This window comes from Dermacentor albipictus, chromosome 3 (genome assembly GCF_038994185.2).
Source record: "Dermacentor albipictus isolate Rhodes 1998 colony chromosome 3, USDA_Dalb.pri_finalv2, whole genome shotgun sequence".
Taxonomy (NCBI): domain Eukaryota; kingdom Metazoa; phylum Arthropoda; class Arachnida; order Ixodida; family Ixodidae; genus Dermacentor; species Dermacentor albipictus.
In genome coordinates, this window is record NC_091823.1 from 90,597,330 (window position 1) to 90,616,508 (window position 19,179).

Below are 19,179 nucleotides of genomic sequence, written 5' to 3' on the forward strand. Positions count from 1 at the left end.
GGAGTTGTTTCTTTGCAACAGAAAGGAGGAAAGAGAACTGGCTCTAAAGCAACCACAGTACAAACGCATGGTACCAAAATTTGACGATAACAACAACGAAACATAAGAAAAAGAAAGAAAGAACGAGTGAAATAAATAAATAAATAAATAAATAAATAAATAAATAAATAAATAAATAAATAAATAAAAAGAAAAAAAGGAAGAAAGGAAGGAAGGAAGTGAAAAAGAGCAAGAGTAAGAGAGGAAAATAAAGCTGGAGGTCAAGCCAGCGTAAAACGTAAGAAAGCGGTAGTATGTACTCGAGAACAAACGTGGGTAGTTGATATAGCAGTTGAGATAACGAAAAACCGGAGCTGGCTAGATCATGGAACGCCTAGAGCAGATAGACAGTGTAGTGCTAAAGTGAAAGAACCGGCGCCGGGGGAAACAAATGCCGTTTCTAACAGGAAAAGATTGAATACGTGAAGTGAAAAATGAAATATAAGTTATGCCATAGTAAGAAATCGACCGAAGTGATAGCGCAGCAACTAAAGCTGGATGGGAAAGGGTTTTACCGTTTAGTGGACTTAAACGGCCAACTGCCGCTAAGGGTCAATTTGCGCTCGAATCGCACCGCCCGCCAACCGCACGCGTGCGGTCATGCACAAAACCGCACATGTTGAATTCTTGTGCACAAATTTCGCTTTATACTGTGTCCGCACATGCAGGGTAAGCCGAAATTTGTGCACCAGTGTGTGACATGTGCAATTTTTCGCACGACCCCACACGCGTGCGGCAGGCGGACGTTGCGGCGCGCGGTTAGAGTGTGAATCGGCCTGAACAATCACTTTCGGTAAGTTGGTAATGAATGGGTAGTATATGCTACTGAAGCAATCAAGCTATACAGCTGGCAATTGTCAATTTTTTTTTACTAACAGGCTATAACTAGGAGCTAAACAGGTGAACGTGTGCACCTGGTGCTTAGCGGACATCATGTAAGTCTCAGCATGTCGCCGCCAAGATTTTTCAATGCACCTCGGGCAGCTGGGGGTGGCACATAATTTCAGGGGCCACCTGTGGGTGGCACCTGTCTGAATTGTTAGCGAGGAGCCGCCATAGGCGCATCACCGGAAGGGAAACGGGGGGAACTTGCCTCCCCCCCCCCCCTTCTGTCAAAAGTAGGGGTGCAAGGCATGTCATTTGAATGAACACAATGGGAATGAACATACGGGGAACCATACGCCAAGTTTATGTGCGATGGTAAATGCGTGTTGATCAAATACAGAGTTAAAAAAGTTGTAAGTAACAGTTCAAAAATATTACGTTGCCGCTATTAGCTAGGCTTCCCAATGTCCCGACAGAACTCTGCATTTCAGCTATTTCATACTTTGAAGGAACAGGCAGAATCTTAAATGTATTATGTCGCGTAGTTGCAAAGTTTCTGGCCTATTCAAGGGTTATGAATAACTATTGAACCATCATCCTTTTTCTTTTGGCTTTTTCATGCGTGATATATCAGTTTCGCCTTTAGTTCAGAGAGAACTCAAGGAGGCAGCTTCATTACATTTAATTACTGAAACTTCAAGTTAACAGGTGGCGTGTAGGTGAAGTGCAAAATAGATGGGTAACTGTAGCTTTAGCAATAAATTCCGTGTGCAAGCACTTTAGAGTGTTATGAGCGTGTCTAACGAGCGGGGAAGAATTAAGCCCGCTGCCTTGGCAGAATAGTAAAAGCCACCAAGACTAAATTTCGTGAAAATGGCTGGTAGACTATGGAAACTGTCTGTGCGAAGTTAAATGCGGTTGGGCCAAACAGAGCATTTGTAAAAAAAACACGATTCAAGTGTTAAAGCGTGTGATATCGCCGCACTCAGCAGTGCTTGCCACTGTGCCGACATAGCTGTCGGTTGCAACAAAGTTTCTATTTTGTGGAAAGCGGTGGGGGGACATGGTAACTTGGACATGGTACGTGGACATAGACATGGTACTTCGGAGGCCACTCGCTGTAGCGTGGGCATTCTCTAGAAAGCTATCTGCTTTGGGGCCACAGTCTAGGTGGGCCGATTGCTCATAGCTTTGCGTGTGCTATGTTCTCGCCGCCCAGTTTGCCTTTAAGTGATAGACAGCACGAAGGCTGTTTCGCTCGCTGCTGCTGCCACGCTTCCTCACGCCAGTGTTTTGGCAGCGAGTCATCGAGTGTGATGCGGGCCTGTCTGTGCGCGCTGACACCAGACTTGTTAATTTAGTAGACGTAGGTTTGTAAGTTTACACGGCCGATAAAACTAATATCCTTACTTATTACGGATGTTTACCAATTTACTATCGCCATCGATGCTTCGCCTGTCGGGCGAACTGCGACGTTTCGTAATATAGCTAATTCGCACCCCCCACACTATATATATATATATATATATATATATATATATATATATATATATATATATATATATATATATATATATATATATATATATATATATATATATGTATATAGAGAGAGACAGAGAGAGAGAGAGAGAGAGAGAGATATATTGTTTGCGATTTGCGTTCCCACCCCTCAACGCGAGAAATAGTTGGTACGCCACTGGGAGCTAGCCGCGCATTATGAGGCATGCGTCACTTCCGGCTGGTATCAAAAGCATCTACTTTTATGAGCTTTTAATGAGGCATCTACTGGTACTGCAAAACTAAAATTATGCGTGCAGGCTGGTCATATCTACACTATCTGAATGCAGGCCTCTTACGAGGTCCAAAATTTTGTTGCAATAAGGCATTAAAGTAGACTGATGATGATAACAATGAACGCTAATGTAAAAGAATAATCAAGACAGTCTGCGATAGATAGTATGATTATGATACAAGAGAGCGTCGAATGGGGTATCCGATTTCTGAGTGACATTTAACGCTACGGTTGCTGTTTTTCTGCATTTGGGTGTCACAATCTAGGTCACAAGTGCGATGGAGGAATCACGTTTACATATTTTTGAGTGATGTTGGCATAACAATAACGTGATAAACACAAGCCAAACATTGCTATGGAGATTCTGATTATAGAAAAAAAGGGCTAAAAAGCATTACAGTTGAATCTGAGGTTCTAGTCAACTTTTTTAATTGACTGGGGAATACATTTATCATATCAGACATCAGAATATGTCACTGAGTAAATTAGAGTGTGATACAAAACCCACTGTGGGGTACAGACGTACACAATATTGATATAAAAGGCGTTGTAATGTATGATGTGAGTGTACGGAAGAGAAAGCCAATAAATATAAAATCTGTGCGCGATAGCGAATATTCAAGTATTGATTTATGTTTGGGTTAGCGTTTGAGGAGAAGCAATATATTCAACACAATAGGGATTATGATGGCTACAATGTAAGTGGAACCTAGATTCTGCCGCAATGACTTTTAGTCCATGGTTGCAACAGCCGATCGATCAGCTGCTAGCAAAGTGAAATATAACGGAACAAAAGTGCCAAGAAAAAATAAAAAAAAAACACGCTGGAACTGGAGCGAACTGTAGGAGAGACGTCGACCGGGTGATAAATGAGCATTGTCACAGCAGTTGTTCCTTCGCGCAATTCCACACCACAGCATAACCGCGATGCATCCCCGCTGGGGCCCGCCAGCCTCGCTTCGCCGCGAAGATGGGAACAAATGACTGGGGAGGAAAGCCTCGCAAACGAACAAAATTAAAGCTCTGGATGGGTGGCAGGAAATGCCTGATTTGTCCGAACATAAGTAAATGAGTTAGGTGTAAGTGACATGCGCATGCATCTTGCGTAGCTGTTTTTCTTTTCCATCTGAAAAATACGGAGGGAGAAAGGAGGGCGGTTCAAAGCGAGCAGGTCATCCGGTTGTCCACTCCCCACTGTGGGGCAGGAAGTGAGGGAGGGAGAAGGACGAGAATAACACATTCGAACGGGAAGGCTTTGTATTCTCTCTCTCTCTCTCTTGCTTTTCTTTAAAACGCATCTCGTACCTGGTGGTCTTACGTCTCGTACTTTTTCCATTTAAAAGCTTAACGACGATGTTTGAGGGCTACGGAAACAAATGGAGCGTGGCACTTCGCGGACATACGAGTGTCGTGGATAGCGGGTGCCAGTAAACAACGAAACGAGTGTTCTGGTAGCACGCGGAAAACTCTCCCTCGAAACGAGGTCCCAACGAGCGCCGCTTGTAGCCTAGGTGTAAACACGAACGTTTGCTGGCGTTATTTGCTCGTAGCACGCAGCGTTATTGAAGAAATAATTTTCTTTTTACGGCCCCTGCTGAACGCTTTTCCGATTTCCTTCTCGGCACTTTCCGCTTACGGGTGAAAAATAGGTTAAACGTTCTTTTCATTTATTCGGCATATCGTCCAAACATTCTGTTTAGTGCAAACAACAAAATTCTTTTCCACACGGTGTTGGTTACCGTTGTTTCACCGTTAAGGGTGGTGTGTACACCGGTGTTCGGTGAAATTTGAGTTACAGTCTGCTCTTGTTAGAGTGAGGGGTTAGACGCCAACCTGAGTGCGGCTGAGTAGATGTTGCGCGAAAAATGAAATAATAGGAACATGCACCAGAACTTGCCGCAACGGAGCAAGAAATCCACTGTAACGAATATTGGTCGGAGCTGATCTGGAATTCCAGCAGTGTGCCTTCTTCCGTGCGCAAACGTTACCTGTATTTACGCGATAAACTGACTGTGATATATTAAGTTGTTAACATGTACGAACACGCATTTCGATTACTACGTTTTGAGGCCAACAAGCCATGTCCGCATTAGCAAGATTAATCCGATTTATGTGGTGGGCTGAGATGAGCTTGCGATATTGCCACATTGTTGTGACGGTGAAGAACGTGGGTGCACCCGAAAATGCAAGCGAGACTTGAATCACAAGGATATCGGCGAGCGTGGTTGTCGGTCGTCAAATTTAATCTCACTGTTCTAGTCCACCCGCTATTTGTCTTGCCGCCGATCAATGGCAATCTATTGAGAAACCGTAACCGTTAGAAAAGAATACAATTTACGTGTTAAATATTGATTTCATGTAATTTATAATATTGTCAGCCCTAAAATCTTATTACAGGAAGGAATACCATACATAAAAACAGCGCATTGATAAAAAAGAAGAAAAGAAAGCAGAACGTCATCACTGATAGAACACTGTAATTACCATGATTGAGGGGATACATGCATCGCAAGCAAGGGAAGGAATAAACAGCAGCAACAACAAAGGCAAGTCGTATTCGGCAAGTGAAAACATATCAGGTGTCGGAATGTTTGTGCACACCGAATCCTGTCGGCACGTGTACAAGAGCGGGTCCAACATATAAAATACGAATGGGAGAAGCAGTGTCTGTAAAATTCCTTTTGTAACTTGATCGGTTGTATCGGGATACTCTACAATGTATACGATGAGACCTAAAGTATAATGCATGATAGTCGCGTCATTCTATTCTACGGCTTGTTGCTATCACTCCCCCTGATCGTTACCTTAATTTGTTTCGAAGGCACTAGATTCCTTTGTAAAAAGTTTTCTTCCATGTACGTCATTGGCCTGCCTGCTTGCCCGTTGGCCGGCCAACGCCTGCTACTAGCTTCGTTTGCATGAACTCGACGTGAATGGTTCAACACGAGAGCTGACGTATAGCCTGAAGTGACCAGGTCTACATGCATTTGCAAAGCGGGTTGCGCTACCGAAACCACCTTTTGAAAGCGAGTTAACAGAACTCTCCTCCATGATCTCCCAGGCTGACCGACTAGCGTTTACAGGAACACGGCAACCGGTTTGTGGCCTGGCAGTCCGTGTCGACCAAACTTTATCGGGTTCGTGTACATACTGCTCATATCACGCCATATCATGCGTATGTTTCTCTATCATTGTGGCTGAACACTAATACGCACTTGCGCTGAACTGAATTTCATGTCATCCTCATCATCATCATCATCATCATCAGCCTGGTTACGCCCACTGCAGGGCAAAGGCCTCTCCCATACTTCTCCAGCTACCCCGGTCATGTACTAATTGTGGCCATGTTGTCCCTGCAAACTTCTTAATCTCATCCGCCCATCTAACTTTCTGTCGCCCCCTGCTACACTTCCCTTCCCTTGGAATCCAGTCCGTAACCCTTAATGACCATCGGTTATCTTCCCTCCTCATTACATGTTCTGCCCATGCCCATTTCTCTTTTCTTGATTTCAACTAAGATGTCATTACCTCGCGTTTGTTCCCTCACTCAATCTGCTCTTTTCTTATCCCTTAACGTTACACCTATCATTCTTCTTTCCATAGCTCGTTGCGTCGTCCTCAATTTAAGCAGAACCCTTTGCGTAAGCCTCCACGTTTCTGCCCCGTACGTGAGTACTGGTAAGACAGTACTCACGTACGGGGAAATGGCAACCTGCTGACAGGGAAATGGCAACCTGCTCTTCATGACCTGAGAATGCCTGCCAAACACACCCCAGCCCATCCTTATTCTTCTGATTATTTCAGTCTCATGATCCGGATCCGCGGTCACTACCTGTCCTAAGTAGATGTATGCCCTTACCACTTCCAGTACCTCACTACCTATTCTAAACTGCTGTTTTCTTCCGATACTGTTAAACATTACTTTAGTTTTCTGCAGATTAATTTTTAGACCCACCCTTCTGCTTTGCCTCTCCAGGTCAGTGAGCATGCATTGCAGTTGGTCCACAGGGTTACTAATTCATGTAATACATTTCAAATTATTTCAAGTGTAACATAATCGCGACAAATATTGTGCAAATATTTTCGAAAAATTAATTATTTTCGAAAAACAAAATTAGGAAAGACACTGACAAAATTTTGAACGCTAGCTCTTAGGATGTAAAGCATATGATAAGTTTTATGAACCTTCCTGTTAACTAACTTCAACTCAGGCCTCCGGCCGGATTGCCCCGACGCGACGCGTCTCTTCTGCGTCGGTTGTAGCTGGGAGTTGCCTTCACGAAAGCTTAATCAGCACCAATTCTAATGGCTGATAGTCTTACATGTGATGTTTGTGGATGCAAGGAGAACATTGACCACTTATTGCGCCACTTTCCTGAATTTCGAGCACGAAGACAATCTTTGTCCAACACATTGAGGGAACTAGATCATCGTCTTGTGAGGGAACAGACAGTACTAGAGCACCGTCCCCACCGATTGTCGGCTCAGAGGGCAGTGAAGGCACTTTTGAGCTTTCTGAGAATGTATGGTTCGCACAAGCGGCTCTGACTCAATGGCTGTCTGTGCACGTATCTATACCCTATCTTTCTCCCTTCTCTGTCTTCCCCTTCTCTATTCCCCCAGCGTAGGGTAGCCAATAAGACTCTTGACTCGTTAACATCCTTGCCTTTCTTATATCTGCCTCTGTCTCTGTTAACTTAACATTATAGCCAAGATTTTCCTTCGAGGCACACTTTGTAGTAAAGCCATCGTCGTATTTTCTGGTTTGTTGCCATCATTTCTCGGTCTCTTCTCGTTACTGGAAGCGCGTCGATGCCTACAGTGCCGCGCTTGGTACAGCACATGCTTCAGCTTGAGTGCCCGGCTAGCACTGCAGAATGTTGAAAAACAAAATTAAATTATGGGGTTTTACGTGCCAAAACACCGATCTGATTATGAGGCACGCCGTAGTGAGGCACTCCGGAGATATGGACCACAGGGGGTTAGTTAACGTGCACCTAAAACTAAGTACACAGGCGTTTTCGCATTTCGCCCCATCGAAATGTAGTCTCAGTGGTTGGCATTCGAGCCCACGACCTCGTGCTTATCAGCCCAGCACCATAGCCACTAAGCAACAAAGGCGAATGACAGAATGCTGAAGTTATTGTCATTATATTCACCTTCACTGAACCAAGTAAAAAGAACAGCTCCTAGATCGGAGACGTGATTTCTCCATAGTGGACTGGCGTTACCGCGGTAAAGCGAAATATGATGAAAACAAAAGCGTGACAAGCGCCTTTCGTCGACTGCCGGCGTTTTTATTGAGTGTATTCGCCCTAATAAGCGAGTCTCCGTGGTGGCTTAGTGGCTATGCATTGCGCTTCTGAGTGGGAAGTCACTGCTTCATCTGCATGGCGCGCGGCGAGTAACATTTAGATAAAAAGCAAATTGTAAAAAAAAGAGAAAAGAAAAAGAAGACGTCTGTACAATGCTGTTTTCTTTGTGTGCGGTAATCTCATATGGCTAAATCTAGAAGGAGCCCTTCAATACAACCTCCTTCGTAGCGGAGATATTTCTTCTACACGGTAGAATCAATCAATCAATCAATCAATCAATCAATCAATCAATCAATCAATCAATCAATCAATCAATCAATCAATCAATCAATCAATCAATCAATCAATCAATCAATCAATCAATCAATCAATCAATCAATCAATCAATCAATCAATCAATCGTTATAAATAAACAATCATTAACCTACCTTGGTTGCTTAGTGTCTATGGTGTTGCGCTGATGAGCCTGAGGTCGCGCATTTCGATGGGGGCGAAATGCGAAAACAGCGGTGTACTTAGACTTAGATGCACGTTCTGAATTTCCGGAGTCCCCCGCTACGGCATGCCTCCTAATCAGATCGTGGTTTTGGCCCGTAAAACCCCATAATTAAACTTTTTAACAATCAATAATAACTGAGAGCCTGCTAAGATGACCTCATTTACCTGCCACGGCGGCGTAGCTGCTACGGCGGCGTAGCTGCTACGGCATTGAGCTACTAAGCCCGAGTTCACGTGATCAAGACCCGGCCGCGGCAGCCGCATTTAGATAGGGGTGCAATGCAAAAACGCCCGTGTTACATGGGCGTTTTTGCATGGGCGTTTTAACATGCATTGAGTGCACGTTAAAGAAGTCCATGTGGTCGAAATTAGTCCGGAGTTCCCCACTACGGCGTGCTTCAAAATGAAACCGTGGATTGATACGTAATACCCCAGAATTATAATTAATTAATAACGTCATTTCTCATAGCTTTTGAGCACGCTGCTATCTAGCTGGCGCAGCTGGGAATGTGTTCCACCAGCGCCTTCATGATGACGTGCGTTCTTTTAATGCTGCTCCGTGACGTGAGGATGGTTGTACTTACGGCTATACCGTCAAATACTTTTGACCTCATGAGCACAGTAACTGTGATTTCATTGATGCCCTTCACACATTGTGGATGTCAATGAAATCTACAACCAGTTTACAAGAAGACACATAATTGAATGCGGGAGCCTCGACTTTAAACGAGGTGCAAGCTCTGTCTTAACCCTAAGAAGAAACTGTTAGAGGTGTGCAGTTGTGTTTTAATGGAACTAGTATGGAACCTGACAGCAATGTGTAATAAAAAAATATGAAGGAGAGCAACGCTGGATAACGCGAGCATTGCAGGAAACATTGCAGCGAACTGAATCCCACCGCACGACTCAATTTCGCCGGACTAATAGGGTGCGGCCTCGAAGAGCTGCATGCGCATAGTCGTTTTGTCTGGAACGCAATATAACTATCCGCGGTTAACTTTCGCAGCTGTTCGAAATGTGAAAGGCGAAACAAAGGTGTGCAAACGAATCCTCAGGGAAAAGAAGAAGCGGGAATGCGCGGACCGTCATTTCAGCAGAGCTTCCTGTTATTCGCCTCATTTCCCTGCTGGAAACGCACCTGACGACGGACGGGAAAAGGGCAAAAGGTTGCACTTTGGAAATGGCTGCCGAAAATGAAGTTACGGTTCCGTGCCATGTACGAGTGGTCCCAAACATCGTTCCCGCGAGGTCCCTTTGAAAGACGTGCTTCCAATTAGATGGCACGAGGCAGTGGAGCACCGCGAACGAGACTGGTAATGAGAATACAGAGGCGTATAAAAAATGTTTCGAGGCAGTAACTTCTTCTGAAGCGGGTACGTGCTTGTCCGTACGATTCCATTTGCCTTGACTGAAGCTAATTACAACAATTCTCCTTGTTACCGGGACACCTGTTTGGCTCGCATCATCTTATCCTTCGTCGGTGTCTCCTTTGGTTTCATTTACTTGATGCACGTCGGCAGCTTACCTTCTTTCAGATATTCCCGTTACTATATGTTCAGGAAACACGCTTCTTTTCATGTAATTTTAGGGAGAGCGGCCTTACGGCTTAATAAAGAAAAAAATATCTTGTAAATATGAATGCAACCCTGCATCGTGCAGAGAAAGAAAGAAAGAAAGAAAGAAAGAAGGAAAGAAAGAAAGAAAGAAAGAAAGAAAGAAGGAAGGAAAGAAAGAAAGAAAGAAAGAAAGAGAGCGAGAAAGAGAGGAATATAAGGAAGGCAATGATGTTAACCCGACAAGAGACTGGTTGGCTAGCCTACGCTGGGGGAAGGGAGAAGGGGAAGATAGAAAAGCGAGAGAGAGAGAGATGTATAGAGACGTGCACAGGCGATCACTGAGTCAAAGCCGCTCGTGCAAAGCAGACGCTCACAGAAAGCACAAAAGTGCCTTCACTGCATTCTGAGCCGATGATCGGTGGGGATGCTGCTCTAGTACTATCTGTTCACTCAGAGGATAATCATCTGGTTAAGGAAGCCCAATAAGGTTGTGTAATTAGTTATGTTTCCTCCACTCGCCGTAACAGCCCTCTAGACTCGGCTTGAAAGCTTTCCAAGCTTCATCACTATTTCCGTGTTGTGAAGATATTTACGTAAGAGGTTTTCATTCTGTTTGCATACGAAGTAGGTCTGCAGAATTGTACTTTACCCAAGACCCAGGATTGGGGGCTGGCAAGTTTGATGCAGTGTCACCTCACACAATGAGGAGCCCTGCAAATATATTCATTTGTAAACGTGTGAAATAATGAGCATCACGCAAATAGTGGTGTTGTTCTTCATTCTTTCTTATTTATTTCGGTATTATAAACATATACTGAAAAAGATTCATAAAAGCAATTGCGAATAAAAACAGGAGGAAAGAGCTTGTTACTTAGCTGCCTCCAGTTGGGTGAACAGAGCCCGTCATCGGTGGGGTGAAGAGAATTAGATCGGAAATTAAATACAGCGGGAATAAAAAAGAATAAAAAGTAGCGCATCAAGTACAGTACCGCATCATAGTTTTATAATGACTGAAGTACTAAAGTAAGAAACGAATATCGAACAGAAGCCTTTCTGAACCAACGAAGGGCTGTCGTAATTAAAAATGTTGGTGGGACTGTGATTACTGGCACACAGGTCCTAATGAGCGGAGTGCCGTATGCGAGGAGTAGGCATATTTAAGGCTTCTGGATGACTGGGCTCGCAGTAAGTGAAATTACCAAGCAGTGGTAATTAAGAAATGGTACCGTGGGCGCAGGATACTCGGCGTGCGCGAGATATTCTAGCGTCGAAAAAGAAAGACAGGAAGAAAGAAAAACAAGCGAAAGGGGGTGGCGGCAGTACTTAATAAAGGAAACCATTTTTGCCTAGTCACTGACAGCGTCATTGCCGTGCACACATAACACGTGCTAGTGCGAGGAACTTCGTAGAGTTATGCTACTGGTGAAAAAGGTGTGCCAGCAGCGATGTGGCGTCGCACCCGATCTGCTGCGGCTCACAGCTGAGAGTTGCGCAAGGTACGAGGAAAGAACAGTAGATTAAGGACTTCCTGCCGAGCAAGCTGGTTACTTGTGTTCGGTTTTAGATTTGTTATTCTTATCCTAATTGTTTTTTTAGTTTGTGTACCACTAAGAAATTTGGTGAGAACCTTAACGAACGAGAGAGACCAAAAGAAAACTCCCGCCTTGGCGTCCGCTCTGTCCTTTTTCGCCTTTTGTAAGTTTTCGTCCAATACTTATTCTGTCACACAAAGAAATTAGCGCACATTTTTTCGCATCCCTAGAGAACATCCGCAGTGTTCCACTTCATTGCTCGTTTAGCTTTTCGTAGAGCTTTAATGATCTGCGACATACTCTTCTAAAGAGGGGTGCCGCCGACTATACTTTACAGTTTGCACGACTAACAGCCTCTGCGTCTAGTGGGATACCCGCTCGTTTTATGTTCAACCTGCAATACGGTGGCACATTACCCGGGCCATTCGGGCTTTTGTGTGACCTAGACAAGGCGCTTAGATGTGTCGCAAGAAAGAATAAAATCCTGCAGATCCCGCGCCCTGTGGGAATAGATGTTAGGCGGAGCAGTGTGCGGGGAGCCTACCAAGTTAACGAAACGACCATCAGCACAGCAAGACGTAGGCGGTTGTGTCATGGCCTACATCACACGAATCTCATCACATTGATGCCGTGACCTATCGTTTATGTTCGTCATACACTATTGTCATACTATGCCAATTTTGGTACATGCCAAGTTAACGAAACGACCATTAGAGCACCAGCACGTAGACTTCTAGATAAATACTCTCAATGTGGCAAATGTTCGCCAAGAAATGCTTCGGATTTAATAAGTGAAGTGAAAAGCGCTGTGATTGACTACTTTCACTTGCCTCTTTGAAGACACAGAGAGAGAGAGAGAGAGAAAGAAAATAGAATGGCGTATGGTGAGGAGTTACTGTAATTAGGTTTTCGTTCACTCACTGCAGGTTCCATTTGTCAACACCGTCGGACCCCTTAGTAGAGGCAACTCCATCGCATACTTGACGTCGAGCTCTACAAATCTATCGCATTACGCGGTTCGCTCGGACAGCTTTCGCTTCTATTTAACGTAATTTGTGGTTGCTAACAAGCTTGGGCTTTTCTTTAGTCTAAATAGAGATAGAGATAAGTCATAAGGGAAAGACAGGGAGGTTAACCATGCTGAGCCCGGTAGGCTGCCCTCTACGGGGAAGGCGAAAAGGGTACTAAAAGATGAAAAAGAAGATAGAAGTTCACACTTTGCATTGTACACAGGCAGTCAATCAGAAGTAGTCATAAAGGCTGGGGGGGGGAGGGGGGGAGAAAAGCAGAAGGCAGGGAGGCTAACCAGAATAACGTCTGGTTGGCTTGTGCATGTCAAAAAACGCGGTAGCGCCTTTTTGTTGCTTTGTACATCGCAGACGCACGAGGCCATGGTCCCAAGATGTATTCTATGAAAGGGCTGTCACTTGAGTGCGCTAACGCTGTCCGAAGGGCGATTCCCTCGTCTTTGTATAGTATATCGGGCAGTCACATCGGAATGTTTCATCGTTTCGTTTACACCACGAGTGTTGCAGTTGGCACTGTCCGTGGTTCTAATCAGGAATGAGTAGGCGTTCGCGAACTAAACTCCTTGTGGCAAGTGGCGCAGTAACGTTTCTTCCCATCGTGTGAAATCGGGTAAAAGTTGTATAGTTTGATATGTCAGTCGTTGGCATATAGGCGCTGGTCGGTTAACTCTGGTGTATCCCCTATTCTTAGAGTGATAATATGGGGAAGATCGCTGAGGCGTAGCGCTGCATACGTTCTCGACAATGGCATCGAGGTGCTCTTACACCTGCACGTGGCTCACGGGCACCTCTTTCGGCACTTTCATTTCTAGGGATGCTGCAGTGCCCGGTATCCAGTGAAATGCTACGTTGTGGCCTTGGTCCACCGCTTGATCGTAGCTTGATCCTTTCTCGTACGCCGATTGGTGGTGCGGGCCGCGATGCAGAGCTCACAGGGAAAATTTCAGGGCTGCCTTTGAATCACAGAATATAGCCCAGGAATTCGGTTATTGTTGACGCGCATAAGGCACTGCGCTACGGAGGGCGACAAGTTCTGGCCCTGTCGATGTTTTGACGTGGCTGATTTTTAACTTCTTCCAGCTTGACGTCGACGGAATAATGCAGTATATGCAGACAGTGCAATGCCCAAAAACAGTTGGACATCGTGGAAAATGGAAACAAATTGTTGATGTTTATTTCTGGCCATATGCAGAACGAGGCGCATATGTAAAAAAGAGAAATGGTCTTTCCAGTTCAAACCTATTTAGTGTATTATTTAAATATTTAGCACTTGCATTGTAGAAAAAGCATCTTTTTCTCCATAACTCCTATTGGCAAAAACATCATCGGACATATGGTAAAAACCAGTTTTTGTACAGGATCCTATATGTTTCATATCGGATGATTCAATATGGGAGTAATGGGGCATATGAATTTTTTGAATAAGGTGATTTGTTAAACTATCTACCGCTGAAGCTTAACTCCAGCATATTAAACATACAGCTATGGGCTTTGCATTAGGTTGCCCGAACTTCAATCATCATTTTGAGACATGAAACTCAACGTAGCATATATGATACACTGGGCATTACAAGGTGAAAGCCTACTCGTCCCGCATTGGAATGGGGGATACACCCATGTGCGACTCTTGCGGAACTATCGGAACGACTGTCCCTGTCCCTGTGTGTGTGTGTGCTCTTCGTCCATCGTCTTTTTAGCGCCTTCCCTTCAGATCATGCTTAACCAACATGCCCAGCTATCCATCCTATTGTTCCCTGTAGGACGTCGAACGTGAAGCTCTCCGGACAGCATTGAACCGGCTGGGCTCTAGACCATTTTCGGAAATGAAAATCCTTGGACCGTGGTCGTACGCGTCGATGGCACAGAAAGCCACGAAAGCGTTGTTGCAGTACCTTAAGTCGACTGGTGTTGGTGACCGTGTGTATACTCGGTGCGAACTTTCAGATGTGCGCGAAACTGTGCTCTCTCTATCTCCTCTGACTATCGTTTTATCTCTATGCTCATTCCCCCAGTGCAGCGTAGTAAACCGGACGCGCATCCAGTTAACCTCCCCGCATTTCCTTTCTTTTAGTTCTCTCTCTCTCGCGCGCGCTCTCTCTCTCTCTCTAAAAGGTGAAAGGCCGATACAGTTCGACAAGTCGAACTTCTTTTCAACTCTTAGAATGCCCAGGCGCCCTTGTGGTTTCCAGAGAAAAAAAATACCAGGGTAGTTTTGTAGCAGGCACGAAATATAGTATGAATAAAAGGAACGGTAAGACGCTACAATGCTCGAAAATGTTGCCTCTGGTCTACATTCCGAAAGAGAAGCAAAGTGTTGAGACAAGTTAAAAAAGGTGTAGACGATGAGTTCTAAGCATGTCAGTGCATATGTACCGATGGGATGATCCCTGGTGATGGCAAATGCTGTGGCTGTTGGGACGCATCGCGGTAGACGAAGACAGTTTGTAAGTGCTTGGACTTTTTATAGCTTAAGAGCCACGACGCCCGACTGGGGCCGGTACACAATATGCTTAAGTGTGCAGTTTGGCAGAGTTTCGCCTGCAATGTATAGGGGAGAACCTTGAATTATTCTCGGGAGTAAAATGTAGAAAAAGCTAGATGTTAGATCATGTGGCCTAGTTTCGCAGCGCACAAAATCGTCTCAGACATGGTCACGGACACTATCGAGAAAAGTTTGTGCTCACGCTCCAGCATTAGGGATTTCTTTATTAGAGCGAATCTTTCTTTGCCGAGCGTCATGGAATTTCCCGACCGTAGGTGCTAGGTGCTGCTGCTCTCTTGCAGAACAGCTTACATGCGGGACAGCACTACCATGCTTACTACCCTTATAGGTGCTGTGGCTGCTGGCCTTGTTTCTAGGAATTACGCCGGTTAAGGAGTTTGATTCGACGATATTTCCTGCAGGTGTTAATTTTCTCGTGTATTCCACTGTACGAATTTATATCATATTGCAATTTCTTAGGAATAGGTGGCACTTTTAAAACATAATTTACAAAATTGCCAATAACGTTGTTAGTATTCGTGATTAGGAGTTCTACAGAGCACCTGTAAGCGCTGTTTTCTATTAGCTAAATATAGAACTTGCTGCGCACGGAAGCAGTCTTAAATTAGTAGAGCCTTGCGCGATTAGTCTATTACTCTGTTCGCAGCTTTGATGGTGGTGTAAGTTTATGTTTTGTTTACTTGATCCATGTACGCGTTGTATTATTCTCGTCCGTAAAAGAAGATCTTACTAAATTAAAGAAAAAAAATATACAAGTAGTAGGGTTTTCCCAAGTCTGCCTCCAGCTACCCACGGTGCGTCATGTTCTCATTGTTAACCATCGTTTAGTGACCTTTCAACGTGCTACCTAGTTATGCTTACAGTGTTATAAATTCCGAGTCTCTCTGCAAACTGGCTTCATGCTGTGTTATAATTTGGAACACGTACCGTATACGAATAAGTTTAGGAATTGTGAGTGACATGATAGGGGTTTCGGAATATTACTCTATACTGTGTTTTATTGAGGCAGCAGTTAGGAGCTCGAAAGTAGGTTTTCTGTGTCTGTTTGTCCGTCCATTCGTTCACCCTGCATCTGAAACACACTGTGGCAGCTGTTTTGGCCAGTCTGCCTGATAATTTCAAGCTTTTCCTAAAATACATGGCGAAGAAAAGTCAAGCTAAATTAGAATAGAAGGATCCGTTGAACCTGTAGGGGATTCTCATTTATCCAAAGCGGCTTCCTAGTTTAGCGCTTGCAAGCGATGACGTAATTAAACACAGGATGCACAAGTTGAAGGGAAACTGAGAGCGCAACGGCTGCCGAAGGCACAGCAAAGACCATTTGTAGTAACATACCCATGAGCACTGCCATATTTGCTCACGTTACGGCACCTGGCACCGGACGGCTTCTCAGTGTATTGAAATATCCAGAGCAGAAAGGAGACCTTTATACGCGTATTTGGCTTTTTTTAGACATAACCGGGACAACGTGGACTGCAACATTTTGTGGTATATTCTGGAAGGGGAAATCTTAGAAAGCGACTCTATGAACCTTTTGATGGAGATTTACCTAGAAAATTTAATATGCGCTCAATTGGAAGGGGTGAGCCATGAGGAGAATGTTATCAACAAAGGACTGAGGCAAGGGTGCCCTTTAACCCCACTTGTATTTCTGCTGTACATGGCAAGGATGGAAAGGGTGCTAGAAGGAATCAAGACCGAGCTTAATCTCTGATGCAGACAGGCGGTTACAATAGTAGAGCAGCAGCTTCCAGGTTTATTTTATGCGGACGACACTGTGTTTCTTGCTAACAGGCAAAATTGTATGCAACGTCTCACTAATATCTGTGGACAGGAAAATGACACTTTAGGGTCGAAATCTAGCCTGAAAAATGAGGTTTTATGGTATCCAATGAAAAGAGTGAACAGACAATTTCAATGCAGAGCCAGGAAATACCTCGTGCAAAAGAATGCAGTTGCCTTGGTGTATAAATAAACGAAGGAAATAAGTACATAGAAACACAGGGAAAAAATGATAATAGCAAAGGGGAAGAGAAACGTGGCGATAATGGAACACAGAGCGCTACGGAGAGACAACAGGTACGAGGTGTTCCAGGGTATGTGGAAGGGTGTAATGGTTGGAGGACTCACATTTGGAAAAGCAGTTGCTTGCTTGAAATCAGAGCTACAATCAAGACTCGATGAAAACCAGAGGTAAAAAAAAGATTATGGGGCTTTAGGTGCCATAACCATAATCTGCTTATGAGGCGCGCTGTAGTGGGGGCTCCGGATTAATCTTGAGCACTTGGGGCTCTTTAACCTGCACCTAAATCTAGGTACACGAGTGTTTTTGCATTTAGCCCCTAACAAAATGAGGCCACCGTAGCCGGGATTTGATCCCTAGACCTCGTGCTTAGGAGCCCAACACCATACTAAGGGCTAATCTTGTACACTAACCCAAGTACCCAAGAAGGTTGACGGTGGCTCTAAACAGAGGGCCCAAGCACTCGAAAGAAGGCTACAAATGAAGCTGTAAATGGCTAAATGGCTGTAAAGTTGATATGGACTGGACAAGTGTTGTTGAAGTCCGGGGAGTAAAATTTACTTCGAAGAACGAATGCGGAATGTCAAAAAAAAAAGTAAAAGCGAAATTGTTCAGGTATTTGGAGTGCTTAAATTCAGTGGGGGGGGGGGGGGGAGGCGAGTGGGTCTGGCTCGCCCAATGAGGCCCCGTCCACTGAAGGTAGTCCTTAAGTCCCCAGTACAGCAAAAACATTGACTCACAGTGGAGGAAAAGAACTGGGAAGCTTACCAGTAAGTATACGACCGGTTTAGTAAGCAGCATGACAACAAAGAACGTCAAACGCAAAGTCAGAGAGACTGAGACAATGTCCTGGCTGGCGGCAATGGAAAAGAAACTTGTTTTGAGTAAGTACCTGGAGGTGAAAACGAAATCTAGAAAGAAACAATTTATGATTACTCAAAGCGAAGCTATTTAGTTTTCGAAGGGAGATCAAGATGCCTTAGAACGCGTAGTTAAAAAGTGAGGTACATCAAGTAAGAAGAAACATGTGCTTGCTGCGGCAAGGCAAGGGAAGCGAGAGAATATATTTCGTTAAAATGTGAAGATATCTACCGAACTGTCGGTTTAGGCTCCTCTGTCTTTCTCCAAGCCATTGTTTTCAGGGATAGCAGGGGGAAAGCAAACTTCTCTGCAATAGAGATTATTAAAAGCCGATGGGAGGTTTGGTGGCAAAAAAAGAAGGGAGAGCTCAAACAACAGAGATGTGCAAAAACAATGTTCCCAGTAGTGGTTCAGAAAGCTTGATGCTGGGAATTCTTTGTGTGTTTTCTTTTTAGTAGATAGGTAGGAGATTAGGAAATATAACAAGAGTTTGGTGCTGCAACCCAGCACCCCGTTTGAAAGGGGACGCTCATAGCATCCATCCATCCATCCATCCTTCTGATTGGCGTTTGGTCGCTTGTTTACTTGAGCCACAGCCGCCACAGGCACTACTCACACAGCCGCTGTTTCGGCAACCACGTGCGGTAGTGAGTGAGTAGACGACACAAAACTTTGTTTAAAGCCGCAAAGCTACTTTTTTTTACTGAGTAACCCTTACTCTAATAACCAGATACTTTATTGACAATACAAGCTGCAATAGGCGACACAGCTTTGAACACTTTGATTTTGGCCGGAAGTACAGTAGACCACCCGTAGTGGTGCCACACGGCAGCCTCGTGAATGCGTTTAGTCAGACATGCAGATCCGGACGCTCAGTATTTGTTCCCGTGTATTAACTCTTGACCCAATGTTGGCCGAAAAATTGAACAGGCGCTTCTATGGCTCGATAGTGAACTCCACGTCGGGCGTTGGTGCCAGGAAATCCCTTACGGACGATTCTCCGAAGTTTTAATAAGCCATACCGGGGGCGCTTTCTCCGAGCGCAAGCAACAATGGAAGCGTTTCGCTTCATAGAGGACCCAACCCGAGTGTCAGGATATTTACTAACCGTCATCTTGCGCCTATGGCTTGGAAAATACAGTACCACCCTTTCTCCAGCGTGCTCATCGAGCGAGTTTGGAATGTCAGTGCTCCCAAGGTGGTG